Source organism: Vicia villosa, linkage group LG3 (genome assembly GCF_029867415.1).
Source record: "Vicia villosa cultivar HV-30 ecotype Madison, WI linkage group LG3, Vvil1.0, whole genome shotgun sequence".
Lineage (NCBI taxonomy): Eukaryota > Viridiplantae > Streptophyta > Magnoliopsida > Fabales > Fabaceae > Vicia > Vicia villosa.
The window spans coordinates 94104610-94124680 of record NC_081182.1 but is presented as its reverse complement, the minus strand read 5'-3'; the positions used below and the strand labels follow the sequence as shown (position 1 = coordinate 94124680).

Genomic DNA, 20071 nt, shown 5'->3' with positions numbered 1-20071 from the left:
TTTCTTTACTTAATCATTCACATTAATATTATTAAACTTATATATTATTGTTAAAAGAATATTTGTTAGTGTTTTGGTATAAAGTGACCGACACATTCACTCTGTGAGTACAGAGACATAGCCACTCAATTTTCACAAATAACTTCACTATACTTTCATTCAGTGAGAGGGCAAATCATTTGCATGGTTCTAATTCCCAAGCTAAACAAGTAAAATAACACTACTTTCTATTAAAAAAATTACTATAAATTTAATTGTAGTTTTAAATTTGAACGCTTATCTTTTTGTTATAATTTATTTATAAATAAATTAATTAATTTAAATTACTTCTAAAAGGGTGATAAAATTTCAAAAATATTTGAAATAAAAATCTATTCTGATTAACTTATAAAAAATATTTTAAAGAGATGTTTCTTTTTAAAAAATTATAATTTTCATTACATTAAAGTCCCTAATGATAAATATATTAAATTTTAAAATTATTTTTTAATTCATAAGAAATGAGTCTTTCTAACATTTTTCAATAAATTTTATATAAAAAACCTTTTTACAAAAATATATAGTTAAAATTATTTATTTTTAATTTAGAACAAGCTGACTCATAATTTATATTATATACTCACCTAAATAATTTATAATACTTATGGTTTAATTTATTTAAAAAATAATTCTTTTTAACAATTTTCAATAAATTTTATATAAATAACATTTTACAAATGTATATAGTTAAAATTATTTATTTTTAATTTATAACAAACTTACTCATATTTTATATTATAAATTCACCGATATGATTTGCTATAAAGAAATTTTTATGTCATTTCAATAAAATAAATCATCACAGTTTATGGTTAAAAAAAATATGAAAATAAAGGATTAAATCAAGATATTAACTAGTGATTTGTTAAATAAGATTAAAAAGTGTATTTAAACACATTTTATATATAATAATCTTAAATGTGATACTAATAAATTCATAATTTTATATTTAATTAATAAAGTGAATATTATGCGTATATATTATTTATTTATATTTTTTAAATCTAAATATATAAAGGATTAGAATCCTATCAATTAAAGGATTAGAATCCTATCAATTTTTTAACATTTTTTAATATTTTATTTGTTTATATATATATATATATATATATATATATATATATATATATATATATATATATATATATATATATATATATATATATATATATATATATATATATATATATATATATATATATATATATCAATTTTTTAACATTTTTTAATATTTTATTTGTTTTTATATATATACTCTTTCAATGTTCTATCTTCAACCCCTCACGTCCAGCACTCTTCATTTGGACTTGGTGCATCGATATTAACGGTGCACTCTTCTTTTGAACTTGATGCGTGGATATTAACGGTGGGCGGTCCATAGTCCGATCAATAGACTCTAATACCATATTAGAGTTTGACCTAAAAACTAATTGGTAAAGTGAGGAGTGTCCCTCTATATATACTTTTTCAATGTTCTATCTCCAACCAATGTGGAACGAGGAGTGTCCCCTCTATATATACTCTTTCAGTGCTCTATCTCCAACCAATATGGAACTTTAGTATCTTCCTAGTACACTTCAATTCTAATTGTGAAAATTGTACGTTATATAAGTTGTTACATTAAAAGAATATGATCAATTCTAAATGTGAAAATTGCATGTTATAAGTCTTACATCAAAAGAATATCATTATAGAAAATACTTTTAAACGAAAACAATTCCAAAAATACAAAGCAATTAATACAAATTAATTTTCCCTCCTTTTGTAATTGGGATTGACTACCGTAGTCTTGATTAATCAAATCCTTGCTAAAAAAATAATTCTAAGACTGAATTAGACTAGACTTAAATTTAAAAAGATTTTATCAATAACTTTATCATTATCTTTAAATATTTTAATATTAAAGGGTGCAGAACTAGTACTTAGTAGTTAGTACTACACCTTTATTCAATTACCTTTCCATCAAGCTCTCAGGTTAAGGGTTTTGTTGAATTTCCTTGCCTAATACCATGGTTATAAAACAAAAATATTCTCATTGGGTTGCTCTAACAAGTTCAAATTACCAATTTGCAAGATTGCCACATTCTATAAAGTAAAAATGTATAAATTATTATCAAGAAATATATATAGGTACAGAAATTATGATTACCTTACTATAAATAAAATTAATTAATATATAGTAAATACTCCATTTGGAATAGAGCACATAAAAGAATCTTATATGTCTGAAAAATCATGTGATACTCTGATAGTAGCAAGAGTAAGTACCATAAACATAACATCACTTTTGAGGAAGACATAATTTAAACCCTACTTGTGTATATATTCCTATTCATGGAAGAAGAAAAAAATGGACCCGGTTCAGATCTCTTGTGATTGCAGTTTGCACATGCACATAGTAACATCCGCATATCCAGCTTCTTCTTCTTAAGTTAGAACACTTCATAGAAATTTACCAATCTGTTGTAACAAATTCTGAGAAGATAGATGATATAAGAGGAAAAAGAGTGCTTATAATAAAAAAAAAAGTATGAGAAGAAAATGGAATAAATAGAAACAGTAAAAGGGAGCTCCCTTCAGTCCAAGCAAAGACAGAGAGAAAGATGAAATTTAGCTCCTGCATCATTCACACATTCAAAATATAGCATATTCATCATGCCTTTTTCTATTCTGTTTGAATGAATGAGTCAGCAGCAAATTCAAAACCTTTTCCTTTCCATGAGTGGACTGAAGAGAGCTCTCTTAAACTATTTCTCGTGATTATATCAATTCAAATCAACCAAAAGTTTTGAACTGCTTTGACAAGAAAGTTCAAGAACAGGAGTTTTGTTAGAATTATGAACACTAAATATGAATATCTGGCATGCAGATCTAACACATAAGATAAATTTACCTGATTTTTCCCAATGTTTGTTGAACTAAGGAATTTGAATTTTTTCTGTGAGATTCTTAACATGTTGAACACTTCCAAGGCCTAACCCTAAATTATTTGAGAAACAAATTCTTGACATGAACCCTAACCCTAGTAGGCCTTACAAGGTTTTCACATACACAAAAAATTTTCCAATATTTATAAAGCTTCAAAATCATGCAAATAAATTTTAAAAAAAAAAACTATATCTTCAACTTACTTTCCATAGTTCTCATGAATCAAAGATCCTCAAAGTCAACCTAAAATCCAAAAGCTTCAACTAAGAAAAAACATCACAGAAAAAACCAGATGACATTGAGGGATTATGAATCAGAATATCTGAGTGTAGGGAAGTTATTATCATTATATATACCAATAAAACAACTAAATGAGAAACTGAAACCAGAAACAGTAACAAAAAAAAACAGGAAAAAGTTAATCAATAATCAAAAGCAGAAATCACAGAAGAGAAACTGTGTAGAGAAGGTGGAAGTGTAGTTAATATATATCTTCATGAGAATCAGAGAACAAGAGAAAATTATTGAAGATCTCATCTCATATCCAAACAAATCTGGCAAAGCCACTGTTTCCAACCAAATATATCATAATTTTTCTTCTCCTTCCTTTGAATGATAAATAAACACTCACCTTTCTTTCTGAAACTGAGATAGACCCTTTTATAAATTTCATTCATCATAAATAAAAGTCTCAACTACTTGTACTGTTCAAGTACTGTTGATAAAGAGAGAAAGAAACAGGAGAGCGAAGCTTGAAAAGTAGGGTTTTTTTGTTACTATTTTCCATTTCTACAAAAGTACTAATAGTACTGTTTGTGCACTATTACCTATAATAGTTTTGTAACTCCAATTATAGTATTTACTGTAGTTTACTGAATAAGGTGTTTTTTATACATAGAAAAATGGTGTTGAGGTCACTAATTAATCTGGCGGAGAAAATGATGAACTACCACGGTACTTGCAATTGTATGATTTGTAAATTGGTGACACACCTGCCATAACCTGAAAACCTGATGAACATGTTTCTTATGTACAGTATGTCCACGTTTCACGATATATGATTCTCATTTCTCATTTGTTTCCATCATCAACAGTACTAGTACCATCTTCTCTATTGTTATTCCCATACTTTTTTGTGAGAGTCTTCTGTTGTCACAATTTTAAAGACTAATATAATATTACAATTTACAAACAAACTATTTTTAATATGGATTATCTTTAACTCCAAATAAAATCACTACTTTATCAATAAAAATGAGAAAAATAGTGTCATCTAATGTTGTAAGATTTTATAATCATTTTAAATACCAGTACACCATGGACCATTTTTGAAGATGGTTCCTTATGAAGAACTCACCAATATTGTATGGTCTCGAAATAACTAATACATTTAGGTATTTAGGTATTGTTTGAAGGATGTTCTGTCTAAAAATAGTACTGGTGTCTGCGTGTTTTTCCTATAAAAGTAGAGATTTAAAGATCGTAATAGGTTGATTACATGAATATTAGATATAAGTAAGTGTTATTAGAGAGTTGTCTCTTATCTTTGTGAGAGATGGTGTATTTATAGGAATTCTGGATTTCTAGGACTCTTTTGGAAAAGGTTGTCGTCCACCTAGTCAAAAGGTGGACAGTTGAATTCTTATTCCCAAGGAATATTTAGGTCAGTAGTTATCTTGACTTTTTCACTATCAAAGACACGTCTTATTCCACGTTTCCTCTCTCCATGGGCGATGAAAACACAGGGGCGAAGCGATATCTCGTTTCAGACGACCTCACCTCGTGCCTTTTTCTAGGGCGGTCGCGAGCTATCGCTCTTGGCAAGGCTGTGTGCAAAATATAACACTACACAGTTCCTCGGACACGAATCATTCGCTAGAGGGTTAATTGTTTTTTTTACCTTCGATTAATGAGAATATTCTGAGGACGAACGTTTTCCCTTATGAGGCTATTGTTGGCCTATACGAATTCAGACTTTCTAGACGGCCATGCGCCTTGCTCGATGAGGTGTTGAGTTCTTCAAAACTATATTAGGTAGTTCGGCCGGGAACGGTGAGTCCCTCAAGCTGATCGTTAATCTTTTATGCGGGACTTGCATCGAGCCCTCTAGCAAGGCTTAAAACTAAGTCTCCGGGGCTTGACATAGATCGCGCTCATTAGACTTAATTCTCGTCCGAGGAGATACTAGGTCCCTCATGCGAGAGCTTTTATCAGCTCTGATGACGTTAAGTCCTTCAGAGATTGCATTTACTTAATTCGGCTGAGGATGCATTGAGTCCCTTAGACGAGACGTTGATCTTTTAGGCAGGACTTCCATCGAGCCATCTAGAAAGACTTGACACTAAATCTATGGAGCTTGATATATGTCGCACCCATTAGGTGTAATTTGTATGCCTTAATCCTGCCCGAGGAAACTCCAAGTCCTTTAGGCGAGTCATTTAAATGAACTTTGTTCAAGTCGCCTATGGGGGCGAAAAGAGTCGTCTATTGCTCATGTATTGCCTTGAGAGGCAGTGTAACAGTGAAAATTGGAGACTAAGCCATTGATTGACTTAATTCGTAATTTAGTGAAAGTCGCCATCACGCTTTATTGTTTCCAAAGGAAATGGAAAAAAACGAAGTAAAACCCAAAGAAGTTTTTAAAACAAACTACTAAACAAAACAGAGTTCTTAGGTTTGGGGGTTGGTTATACAAAGGGAAGGTATTAGCACACTATGTATCTATAGTACTCTATAGGAACCTCTTTGAAATATGCATATTAAAGTTTATTATTGTCATGCTTGTTTGTGAAAAATAACGGGGTGGTGAGAAAAGAGTTTTATTATGCTCAGCAAAACATCGCATCTTGTGCCTAAATACCCCTTTTCTGCAATAGGGAAGTCAGAGCATTTGTAGTTCCCCTTAAAAGCAAAAAGGTCAAAGTGGCAAAATATTTTTGGGCGCTAAGTTTTAGAAATACAAAGCATATTTTTGAATTGCTAAGCTTTAGAAGTGCAGAGCAAGTTTTAATAGGGGATAAACTTTAGAAATGCAAAGCAAGAGTTTGAAATGCTAGGTTTTAGAATTAAAAAGCATGTTTAAAATGGCTAAGCTTTAGAAATGCAAAGCAAGATTTTTTAAATGCTAATTTTTAGAAAAGGTTTAAAATGGCTAAGCTTTAGAAATGCAAAGCAAGGGTTTTTTAAATGCTAAGTCTTAGAAATACAAAGCAATGTTTAAAATGGCTAAGTTTAGAAATGCAAAACAAGGTTTTTGAAATTCTAAGTTTTAGAAATACAAAGCAAGGGTTTGGGTGCTAAGTTTTAAAGTTACAAATCAAAGGTAAGTAAAAGAAAAGATGCGAGTACCTTGACAATTTTAGTCAATACTATCTCATTCTTTTGGATTGGTGACACAAGCAATATCAAGGAGAATCAAGCAAGCATAAGCATCTCTAGAAAGCATCAAGGTAAAGTATCTCAAGTAATATGTATGCGATATGGTATATGTATCATGATCAATGTCAAAGTATAGATCAAGTATAAACAAAGTTAACCCATCATATGGCTATGGTAATATCAAAGGGGAAGCCCTAAAAGAATCATCAATGTGACTCAAAGATAAACAAGTGTTAAATAAAGATGTCAATATATTCACAAATAAACTTAAGGTAAGCATACAAGTATTATAACTAGTACGAAAATGAGACATACCTCAACAAAGTCAAGCATCAAGATCATAATCACATTAAGTATATATGGATATAAATGTGCATGAACATGTGAACATGTGTATATGTAATCTTATAGATAAGTATGGACATTTCAAGTATAAAGTGATAATAATATACAGCAAGACAAAGCAATGTTAATCATGGCATCATGGTAAACAAGTACCTAAACAAGACAAGATGAGTTAACCTATACAAAGTATATAAACATCATAGTGAAAATATATGGACCAACACACATATAAACATGTGATCTAAACAAGGTATAAACATCAGACAACAAGTATGGATGATCAACAAGCAAATGAGATCATACCAAGATGTATCAAGCATGTGAACATGGTGAGATCAAGACAAAAATTACTCATGGTAATCACACATAAGCATACAAGGTTAATCAGAAGGAACATGGCAAGATTAAATGAGAAACCTAAAGGATTAATATGGTATAAACAAGTGTAAACATCAAGGCATGACATTAATTTCAAGTCAAGATGAATACATGGATTAGGGTTTACAACAATTAGGGTTTTCAAAGTGAAGCTCATATTTAATCAAGCTTTAATCACTTAAAAGAATGAATTCATGGTATATAACAAACAAAGAATCAAAGTATAATTTGTATAAAGGGTATTAATATTAACAAGACATCAAAGAAAATTGACTTAAACAAAGTATAAAATCAAACAAATTAATTAAGAAAGAGAAGCAAGTTTTTAATGATTTTTGAATATATTTTAAAATGAATATATAAATATTAAATGTACTAAACAAATAAATATTTTTATGATTTTATGTTGAAGAGAAATAAATATTCAAGGTTTGATAAAGAAAAATAAAATCAAAAGGAAATAGTGAAAGATTTAAAAGGGAATTAAAATGGAGAGAAAAAGAAAAAAAATAAACAAGTGGTAAAAACTAAGTGAGGGTCAAGGAGTGTTGAACCTCTGACCTCAGGGTTAACAACTCAAAACATTACCACTGGGCCAACGCGCATTTGGTGTTAGTAACATGCTTTCATTCAATCAAAATAGAAAATAAGTACAAAATGCTAAAAAATTAAAATAACACAAAAGATTTGGGGCGAGAGGGATTCAAACCCCAGACCTAAGGGTAACAAGCACACACTCTCTACCACTGGGGTGGTGATACATTCGTGTATCAAAATAATCCCATTCAATTATATTTTAAAACATCACCTGAATTCAAATTTTGGCACAAACACCATGGTCATTTTTAACCTCGAGCCCAAAAATAGAGATCTCTCTATTCTCAATCAAATGAAAAAGTGTAAAGAGCTAACTTGCTTAAATTTATCAAAGATTCCAGAAATGTGCAGATCACAAATTAATTCTCACTGTATCACATGAATTTCTCAAAAAAGCTCAAGAACCCTAAAACTTTAAAATAAAATTAAATGACAATCATGAACAATCAATGCCCCAAAACCAGAGGGCTTTTTTCCCTCACATTATAACAAAAATAATAGAATCGAGAAATGATCAAAATGATGCTTCTAACTATGAGTCTGAGAAATCAATGTTTACCTCTAAAGTAAGAAATGGTTCTTGGTGTTGGGGCACTTCCAGAAGTAGTTTGTTGATCCTTACAGCTTCAATGATGTACCAGGAACATGTTGCAATGCTTAGGTTGCTTTTAAAGTGTATGAATCATTCTAACCAAGCCAAAGTGCAATGTGGAAAAGTGAGGTTGTGATTATGGTGTTCAAGCTGTTACAGGTGTGTTACTAGTCTTTTGACAAGTTGTATATGATATAGATAAGGTGTTTGGATGGAGAAATGAGATGGAAAGTGTTTGATCAAAGTAATTCCAATTTTCATATTTTAACCACTTTGAAAAATATGAAATTTGGAGCAAGATGATTCTGAGGTTTGGAGGTGTTTCAAGGTGTGTTTTGAGGTGTTGTAAGGTCCTATATGTATAGGGAAAGTTAGGGGATTGGGAGTTGATCTAGAATGAAATGGTTAAGTTGGATTTTGGTTTAAATTCAAATATGGAGTTACATGAAACATGGTGGTTCTAATGCATAGTTTGAGTAACTTTAGAGACAATAGGGAGGCTTCAAATGTTGCTTCTGAGCTTGTTGATGAAGTGTGATCAGAGGTAACAAAGTATGGGCTCAATACAAAGTGGTTTGTGATTAAAGCTTCCTTACCAAAATGGAAGTCATGACTTTAAGCTTAAAATGGAATGGATTTTTGAACAATGCCATAATCACTTGGGTAATGCATCAAAGATTTGTGTAAATCACTGATCAAGTTGAGATTTAGAAGCAATATGACATGTAACACAAAGATCTTGCAAGTATGGATAGATTTACAACTTGGTTGGAACATGAAAATGGACCTCAAGAACAACTTCATGGTGCCATCTTCTTTAATTTGATTCTCCTAGCTCAAGTATGAGAAATTCATGCTAATGGACATTTTGGAAACATAAGATCACCCTCTATAACTTTTATGTTTGGAGCTTGAAGAGATTTAATTTGGATCATGGAGATAAATGGCCATGAACTTTGGAAAAAATAAGTTGTTTTGGTACTTAGAAAATTTTCTAAGTGTTGAGATTTTCACAACTTTGAAAGTCATGACTTTAAGCTTACAATGGAATGGATTTATGATATTTTTGGTTCATTCCTTCTATAATGTTTAAGTATGATGCATCATTTTTTAGTAGAGACCTTGAGGAAAAAGTTACAAGCATGCAAAGTTGCCTATTTGAACATGAACTTTTTGGACTTTGTGAAATTTTCAAATTCTCCATTTTTGCATTTTTTGCAAGTAACCTCAAATTTCTCAATTTCACTTGATCAAATGGTTCCATCAACCACATTTTCATGATCCTTGACCTTAGGAGTCCATGGTTGACAAAAAAATTGAAAAGTCAAACTTGATCCTTGAATAGTTGACTTTTTTTATAGATGAATTGCAATTTTTCCAATATCAATGAATCAAAATCCTCTAGCCAATTGAATCACATGAGGGGGATATGAGGAAACATATGCGAACTTTGAATCATGTTCCAAACCATTAGATCATGCATTGGTCAAAAAGTCAATATTTCAATGAATTAGGTCAAAACCCTAATTTGGTGCATCAGATGAATTTGAAAGTTGGTGATCTTGAATTGAGGCACACTTGGACTTGAATATTGATGAAGGGAATAAATTGATTATATGAGAATCTTGAGTCACTTTTAGAGTCATAAAACCCTGATTACTCGAGCTCCTTGATCCAATATGCCTACCTTGTAAAAGAAGCAAACAAACAAAACACATATCTCTTGTTCCTGAGGTTAGTAATGATGTATGAATGATCTTTAGATGAGATGAATGATGATGATAATGATCAAATATTTTTAGATCCAATACAAATGAAGTGGGATCTTAGGGTCAAAAGTTGGAGTATGATAGGCGGCAAGGATTTTCATGTGAAAATCAGCTATGTGATTGCGTCATGGGGCGGCAAGAACTTTCTTGTAAAAATTCAGCTATGAGGTTGCCTCGAGGGGCGACAAGGACTTTTCTGTTAAAATCCAACTACGTGACTACCTCAAGGGGCGGCAAGGATCTTCGTTATGAAGTCTAGCATATCCATATTGCCTTGATATGTAGCAAGGATATTCGTTGTAAAGTCCAGCATATTCATATCGCCTTGATATGCGGAAAGGCGGGGCCGGCCCAACACATTTGGAGGCCCGAGGCAAATTAACTAAAATCGTTTTAACGTTAATGTTAATTTAATAAAATTATTAGTTTTTTATTTAAATATTATTTTTAGATCTATCTAACATAAATTTATTAAAAATAGTTTAAATTAAATATATTTCATTTATTTGATGGTAAATTTTTTTTTATGATAAATTTTTCTTTATATTAATAAAAAAGAAGATAAGATATTATATTTTATAAAAATCTAGTGAAAATATTAAAAGTCCACAATTTATTTATGTTTTTATAAATTACAATTTTTTTAATAAAATTATTATAATTGTGTAAATATATTAACCAATATTAAAAATATTTTTATTTATTTAATTATTTGTTGTGCTCATTAAAAATCTATAGATAAAAAAATGTAATGCTCATTTGTTTTTCTTTATTTTTAAATTTCTAATTATTTGTTTTGTTATAGACTTTCCTTTTATTTTTGATATTATACTATTGATTAAAATAATGATATAAACATTATAATTAATAAGTAGTAGTAACTAGCCATAATGTAAAACAGCCGCGTGATCCCAAATTGCAATACACTCTTGTATGATATATAAACATAAAGTAGTAACTAGACAAAGTAATGATATATTATATACATACTATGCAAATTAAAGTAGTACTCTGTCTTAAAAAGTGAGGCCAAATTAAACTAGTACTCTGTTTTAAAAAGTGAGGCCCTAGGCGGTGGCCTTGTTTGCCTACCCCTAGGGCCGGACCTGCGGAAAGGACTTTCCCGTGAAAATCCAAGTATGTGATTGCTTTGAGGGGCAACAAGGATCTTCGTTATGAAGTCCAACATATTCATATTGCCTTGATAGGAGGCAAGAACTTTCCTGTGGAACTCCAGCTATATGATTGCCTCGAGGGGAGGCAAGGATCTTCGTTATGAATTCCATCATATTCATGTTGCCTAGATAGGCGACAAGTTCTTTCTTGTGGAAATCCAACTATGTGATTGCCTCAAGGGCGACAAGGATCTTTGTTATGAAGTCCAATGAGCAAAATGTTTCAAAGAAGGGATCCCCGACTAAACATTTGAAAGACTGTCAAGTATTAAACATGTACAATGTTTACATGAACATTATAATAACTTTAGCTATAATAATATCAAAGACGGGAGTGCGTTCCAAGTCCTGGGTATACGTGGTCCTTCAAGTTCTTGCAACATGTACGCCCCGTGGGATGCTTTTGGCAAATGAAATACGGTCCTTCCCAATTGTGTTGTAGCTTTCCCTATTTTGCAGGAATGATGACTTCCTTAAAGGCTAGGTCACTTTCTCGCATCTCCCTCGACCTTAACTTGGATTTTTACCTCTTAGCAACCCTGTGCTAGGCAGAAAATTCTCCGACGTGGGCGGCTTCTCGCATATCATTGATCAGATCCGCTATATAATTCAATCCTATCTCGTTTGCTTCCTCATTGAAATAGGCCCGCCTCTATGACGATGTCTTGGTTTCTATGGGCAGTATTGCGTCGGCCCCAAAAACCTTGGAAAATGGAGTTTCCCTGGTGGTGGACTGAGGCGTAGTGTGGTACGACCATAATATCTCGTGCAGCAATTCCGCACATAGAACTTTGGCATTGTCTAGCTTTTTTTTAAGTCCTTTGAGGATTATTTTGTTTGCATAATTAGCTTTTCATTGACCTGAGGATGCACTACAGACACGAACTTTGTTTGCACGTCAAAATCTTTACAGAAGTCAATGACCACGGTGTTGGCCATTTGGGTTCGATTGTTTGAGAAAATGGCACCCAGTGAAGGATAGAAAAACACTTAGAAAGGGGGGGTTTGAATGAGTGTGACTTTAAAAACTCTTAAGATAAAAACAATTAACACAATTATTTTTATCCTGGTTCGTTGTTAGCGAAACTGCTCCAGTCCACCCCCTTAGAGTGATTTACCTCAACTGAGGATTTAATCTACTAATCAATCTTGATTACAATGGTTTTCCACTTAGATACCCTCTAAGTCTTCAGAGCATACTGATCACAACTTGGTCACTCTAGGAATACACCACTTAGACAAATTCTAAGTCTTCTAGAGTCTACTGATCTCACTGATCACTCTAGGAACCTTTTACAATCAATGTAAAATAAATGTTAACAAGAGTATTGAAATGCTTCTTAGAAAGCTATAATCACAACTGTGATATTTCTCTTAAGTTCTAAGCTTAACACTCACTAAATATTACAATAGTTGTGAGGTTAAAGATGAAGTTTGTAAGTAATGAATTCAGCTGCGTTTCAGTATTTTGCAAGAGTTGTTCTTTTTTGCTTCTAATCAGAACTTCATATTTATAGGCGTTTTGAGAAGATGACCGTTGGGAGCATTTAATGCATTGTGTGTTCCATACAGCTCTGCATTTAATGTTTCACACTTTTGTCAACTACCTCGAGCCTTGCTTTTGTTGCTTTTACTGACTTTGCCTTTTGTAGCTTCTAACGTTCCTTTTGTCAGTCAGCGTAGCCTGTCATCTTGTACTTGCTTCTGATATGATGTTTGTAGATACAACGTTTGAATAATCAGAGTCAAATAGCTTGGTGCAGAGCATCTTCTTGTCTTCAGACTTTGATGTGCTTGAGCGTGATACCATAAGAACTTCAGTGCTTCTGCTTCTGATCTCATGTTATTCTAATGCTTCATAGACCATGTTCTGATTCTTCTTGACCATCTTCTGATGTCTTGCGAGAGCATGTTCTGATGTTGCAATCTTGAACCTTCTGAGTCAGTGCTTCTTGCGCTGAATTGTGCACACTCTTTATATATATATCCTGAAATGGAAAATGTAAAGGATTAGAGTATCACATTGTCTTATACAAAATTCATATTCATTGTTATCATCAAAACAAGAATATTGATCAGGACAAATCTTGTTCTAACAATCTCCCCCTTTTTGATGATGACAAAAACATACATAATTGATATGAATTTGCAATCAGAATATCAGATGACAAAAGACAATTACACAGTTATAGCATAAGCATATAATCAGAGTGTGTGAATATGTCTCCCCCTGAGATTAACAATCTCCCCCTGAAATAAATACTAGAAGAATTTATAAATAAAAGACTTCCCTGAGTATTTTTCATTTCAGCAGAGACATTCACTTTGCTTAGAACTTCAGAACATTCAGAGCTTTTGCTTCTTGCTTCCATAGGACAGCTTCAGAGCTTTGAATTTCTTCTTTGTTGTCATAGCATGCTTGATTGAATCAGAACATTCTTGAATGTATCAGAGCATTATCAGAGCATCTTTACATCCTGAAATGTTTCAGAACATACTAGACAAAAAAAATCAGAATCAAGAATGTATCAGAGCAATCTTAATGAATAGCATGTATCAAAGCATTCTTGATAGATTCCTAATAAGTAGCATGTATCAGAGCATATGAGAGAAGAAAATGTATCAGAGCATATTCTGCCACGAGAATATCAGAACATTCTTCTTGCTTCTGATCTTGAAGCTTCACAACACTAAGCTTGCTTCAATTTTCCAAGAACATGCTTCTTTATAGAATTGCTTTTCCCCATGTATTTGCTTCTCATGTTGAGCTTTTTCAGAATATCTTCAATCCTGCAAAAAATCTCAAAGACATAGAACTTGCAAATAATGTTTGGAATGTTGAGGCTTAATCCCAGCAACTGATATAATAAACCAAATCAATTATCATGTTTCTCCCCCTTTTTGTCATAACATCAAAAAGCATTAAAAAGATTCAGATGATAAAACAACATAAAGTGAAGAAGATAATATTTCATTGATTAACAAAATATATCATAAATACAAAAGGGATAGAAGCAGATGCAAGAAACAGATGCAAGAAACAGATGCAAGAAACAAGAAAACATCTAAGACTAAGACACACTACGACTAGCCTAGCTTAGAAGCTATCTTGGCCAGAAGGTTTGGAATCTCAGCAGTGCTTTCTGTCCGTGTCTTCATAAAAGATCTGAACTCATTGTGAGTTTCCTCATGCTTGTCCATACGAGAAGCAAGATCAGCTTGATTCTGTTGAAGAGCCTTCATGGTGGTTACCAGCACAGAAGGTCCAGCAGAAGAAGCATCAAAGCTATTGTCCAGAAGAGGAGTCACAGCAGCATCATCGACCATGAGAACATCAGCTTGATTTTCCTTAAGAGGAGGTTGCATAGCAGGATGATTCTCAACATCTTGAGTTTCAGCACCTTGATTCCCAGCATCAGCTTCTGATTCAGAAGCATCTTCAGCAAACACAGGAGAAGGGATTTCATCTTCTGAATTCTCTAAAGCCAGAAGAATTTCAGCCAAGTTCTGAGGAGGTGCAGTGATAACGCAAAAACGTATCGTATATTTAGCTTAATTTACATGCATTATTATTCTATTTTATTTCGATTTTATTATATTATTTTGTGTTATGCCGGTATTTCGTTGTATTTCAGGTAATTGAATAATTATTGGTTCATGTGAGAAAAGGAAGAAAAAGTATTAAAATTGAAGTTAAAAAAGATAAAAAGGTGCAAGAAAGAGAGGAGGTGCGAATAGCGACAAAACAAGGCAAGCCAAAGGCCCAGACCGAGGCAGCCCAGACGGATGGCGCACCAAGCCTCACGCCGGTCGGCGCACCCCCCTTCCAGCCGTTCGGCACCCCCCTTGAATATGTGTGTGACGTAAGTCACACACTCAAGCCCAGAAGAAGCGCAATTTTTCTGTTTCCTCCATTTTCTCTGCCGAAAGACCAGGAACAGCTACGAAATTCAAGAATTGAGAGCTCTATATAAACCCTTCAAGAATTAGTGAAAAGGGTTACACAATTTTAACCTACTACCGTCAAATTCCTTTTCTCTGCAACTACTTCCAGCATGTTCAAGTCTTCTTCCCAAAACCGTTTTTTCTGCAATAGATTTCCACACCGGAAATACTATTGCAATTCAATTTCTTTTCTAGCTTCAGATTTAGTTTCAATTCTCAGCATTAGATTTAATTTTAGAATTTAATTCAAGTACCAGATTCAAGAATCAGTGCTGCAAGATACAATTTTCCAGTCTGCAATTTAATTCAGGTTTATTTATTAGCATATATTATTATTCACGGTTTATGTTAATTTATCAAATTATGTCCGGATCATTTTATATCTATTATATCTATCCTGTTCCGTTTATTAAAACAATGTCCGACTAATTTATTTTTATCGGTATGTAAGGTCACATAACCGAGGGAATCAAGTAACACTGTCGATGTAGTTTATTAATTGAATTTATTTGTCTGGCTGATATTTCTAAACGCGTAATTAAACTGTTTTGTAACGAGAGTTAAAAACAAATAGAAGTTAGGATCAATAAAAACGAGAGTTTGAGATTTTAACTGGATCCTAGAAATTAGGCATTAACCTTAAATACAGCGAGAGCGCTTTAAGGGTAATTAGTTTTCTTTGGTTTTCAAAAATCACTTTGAACTTTAATTGATACAGCGAGAGCACTCACTTAGGTTTAATAGTGAAATCATAATCAATAAACACGAGAGTGTAAGAGGAGGGTTTTTAAACTAATGATTTCTACAGAAAAGTGATTTTAAATTACGATCCACATTGATGGCTTACTAGATCCCCGAAGTCTGACCATTGCATACCGACATTATTATTCTAGATTTAATTTAATTATATTTAACAATATTTCTTCTCAAACCATATTTCTTCTCAAACCCCGTACCGATCGATAATCAATCGAATATTAGCCTTAGATTTACGTAGTAGCATTAACTACATTAGGTCGATTTTTAGTCCCTGTGGGTTCGATATCTTTTAAAACTACGTCATAGACTGTGCACTTGTAGTCATAATCATAGACATACCCCATTGTCGCGATCAAGTTTTTGGCGCCGTTGCCGGGGACTAATTTAGTCGATAATCGTAATTAACTGTTACGTTGTAGAGACTAAGGCAACAATTTTTCTAATTCCCTTTGTGCATGCCAAGTACTCGCTCTCGAAGTGAAGACTTAGTGCTGCCAATTCCCGAACCGGAGTGTTCTATCACTGTATCACGTCGATTACGAAGTACTCGCACTCTTGTTCCTACTCCTACTTCTGAACCTGTCGAAGAATCAACCATGGGAGAACAAACGCGTCCTCTCAAATCTTACGCTATTCCTTCGCAAGCTGAACCTCACAATAGCATTGCTGCTCCTGCTATTGAGGCGAACAATTTCGAGCTAAAACCATCATTGTTGTCAGCTGTACAACAAAACCAATTTTCTGGAAATGCGACGGAAAACCAATTTACCCGCCAATTCTGTCACGACCTGGAATGAATGTAAGAAAGTCTTCCTGGCGCGTTATTTTCCACCTAGCAAGACCACCATGCTAAGAGCCCAGATCAATGGGTTTAGACAAAAAGACAACGAGTCTTTATTCGAAGCGTGGGGAAGATACAAAGACATGCTTAGACTTTGTCCGCATCACGGTTTAGAACAATGGTTAATCATCCATACCTTCTACAATGGTCTCCTCTACAATACGAGACTTACAATTGACGCCGCCGCAGGTGGCGCACTGATGGATAAAGTATATGCTGATGCTTACACACTTATCGAAAGCATGGCTCAAAACCATTATCAATGGGGAAGCGAGAGAGCTCAATTAGAGAAAACTTCTGGAGAGAAATCTTCAACGAAGAATGGGATGTACGAGATAAGTGTTAGAACAAGATTTGTTCTGATCAATATTCTTAGTTTTGATGATAACAATGTATATGAATTTTGTATGAGATAATGTGGTACTCTAATTCTATGCAGTTTCCATTTCAGGAATCATATAAAGAGTATGCACAAAATCACCGCAAGAAGCACTGACTCAGAAGGTTCAGCATGCAACATCAGAACATGGTCTGGCAAGACATCAGAAGATGGTCAAGCAGAATCAGAACATGGTCTATGGAAGCATCAGAAGAACTTGAGATCAGAAGCAGAAGCACTGAAGTTCTCATGGTATCACGCTCAGAAGCACTTCAAGGTCAGAAGACAAGAAGATGCTCTGCACCAAGCTATTTTACTCTGATGATATTCAAACGTTGTTTACACAAACATCAGATCAGAAGCAAGTACAAGATGGCAGGCTACGCTGACTGACAAAAGGAACATTAGAAGCTATTAAAGGCAACGTCAGTAGACACAGCGAAAGCAAGGCTCGAGGTAATTGACAAAAGAGTGAAACATTAAATGCAATGGTGTACGGATCATGCAATGCATTAAATGCTCCCAACGGTCATCTTTTCAAACGCCTATAAATAGAAGTTCTGAAGAGAAGCTGAATACAACACTTTGCGCAAACTTACATAAACACTGTCAAATTCAAAAAGCTCTCAAACTTCATCTTCAACCTCACTACATTGCTGTTGTAATATCTTAGTGAGATTAAGCTTAAACTTAAGAGAAAAATCACAGTTGTGATAATAGCTTATTAAGAAGCGTTGTAACTCTTATAAATTTTTTTTTACATTAATTTGTAAGAACTAGAGTGATCAGGTTGTGATCAGTATACTCTAGAAAGTCTTAGAGGGTATCTAAGTAGTTTGTTCCTAGAGTGATCAGGTTGTGATCAGAATACTCTAGAAGACTTAGAGGTTATCTAAGTGGAAAACCATTGTAATCTTGTGTGATTAGTGGATTAAATCCTCAGGTGAGGTAAATCACTCCAAGGGGGTGGACTGGAGTAGTTTAGTTAACAACGAACCAGGATAAAAATCATTGTGCAAATTGTTTTTATCTTACAAGTTTTAAAGCTACACTTATTCAAACCCCCCCTTTCTAAGTGTTTTTCTATCCTTCAATTGGCATCAGAGCGCCGGTTCTAAGGTGCAAGCACTTAACCTTGTTTAGAAAAGATTCAGGAAGAGAAAAATGCTTAAGTCAAGATGGCTGGTGAAGAACCAACGAATACATCTACATCTGGCTCTGCTGAGCAACATAATGGAAATGGTAACAATGGTTATACTAGACCACCAGTATTTGATGGTGAAAACTTTGAATATTGGAAAGATAAACTTGAAAGTTACTTTCTTGGTCTAGATGGTGACTTATGGGATCTTCTGATGGATGGTTACAAACATCTAGTGAAAGCTAGTGGTGTAAAGCTTACAAGACAAGAGATGAATGATGATCAAAAGAAGCAATTCAAAAATCATCAAAAGTGTAGGACTGTTTTGCTGAATGCTATCTCTCATGTTGAATATGAGAAGATATCTAACAGGGAAACTGCCTATGACATATATGAATCATTGAAAATGACTCATGAGGGAAATGTCCAAGTCAAGGAGACTAAAGCTCTTGCTTTGATCCAGAAATATGAAGCCTTCAAGATGGAGGATGATGAAAATATTGAGAAGATGTTCTCAAGATTTCAAACGCTAACTGCTGGATTAAGAGTCCTTGACAAAGGATACACAAGGGCTGATCATGTTAAGAAGATCATCAGAAGTTTGCCAATAAGATGGGGTCCTATGGTGACTGCTTTCAAAATTGCCAAGAATCTGAATGAAGTCTCTCTTGAAGAATTGATCAGTGCTCTGAGGAGTCATGAAATTGAGCTGGATGCTAATGAACCTCAGAAGAAAGGTAATTCTATTGCATTAAAATCTAATTATAAAAAATGCACTAACGCTTTTCAGGCTGAAGAAGTATATGCTGAAGAAGTATATGCTGAAGAATCAGAATCAGAAGAAGAAGATGAACTGTTCATGATCTCCAGAAGGGTAAACCAACTCTGAAAGAGCAAGCAAAGGAAGTTCAAGAGCTTCAGAAGTTCAAAGAAGCCTGAAATAGGAAAATCTTCTGGAGGCAGAAGATCTGACAAGAAGAAGGTCATTTGTTATGAGTGCAATGAGCCTGGACACTTCAAGAATGAATGTCCAAAACTTCAGAAGGAGAATCCCAAGAAGAAGTTTCATAAGAAGAAAGGTCTTATGGCAACATGGGATGATTCAGAATCAGAATCAGAATCAGACTCTGAAGGCGAGCAGGCAAACCTTGCACTGATGGCCACAGTGGATGATGGATCAGAATCTACATCAGAATCAGATTCTGAAGAGGTATTTTCTGAACTATCTAGAGAAGAGTTAGTTTCCAGTTTAACTGAACTTTTGGAACTCAAGGCTCATCTTAGTATCAAATACAAAAAGCTGAAAAAGCTATTTGATTCTGAAACTAAGAAGCTGGAAGTGGAAAATTCTGAACTGAAGGAAAAAGTTTTAAAATTATCCAAAGATATTGAATCTCCTTCTGAATCAGAAAAATCCATTCCTAGCCTCAATCATATTCTGAAAGAATATGACTCGAGCTTCAGAAAGTTTTTATCTAGAAGTATTGGCAGAAGTCATCTTGCTTCTATGATATATGGTGTTTCTGGAAACAAAAGGATTGGCGTTGGCTATGAGGGTGATACCCCACACAAATTTGAACCGGTTGATGATATGAAAATCACATAGAAGCCATTGTATGATCAGTTCAAATATGGCCACTCACATGATATTAGGCTCACTTCACATGCCAAAAGCTTTCATGCTACACACACTAAGAAGCATGTGACACAACCTAGAAAATATCATGCTGCCAAACCTAAAGAATATCATGCTGTTCCTCCTGTTGTTTATTATGCTAAACCCAAGTTCAATCAGAACTTGAGGA

At 33.6% G+C, this 20071-nt stretch overlaps 1 non-coding gene across 1 annotated transcript; it reads right to left on the bottom strand.

Moving 5' to 3' along the window:
* Positions 1 to 16751: 16751 nt before the first annotated feature.
* LOC131593828 (small nucleolar RNA R71) lies at positions 16752 to 16858 on the bottom strand. Its single transcript, XR_009281206.1, has one exon. It is a non-coding gene; the product is annotated as a small nucleolar RNA R71 (small nucleolar RNA).
* Between the last annotated feature and the right edge of the window lie 3213 nt (positions 16859 to 20071).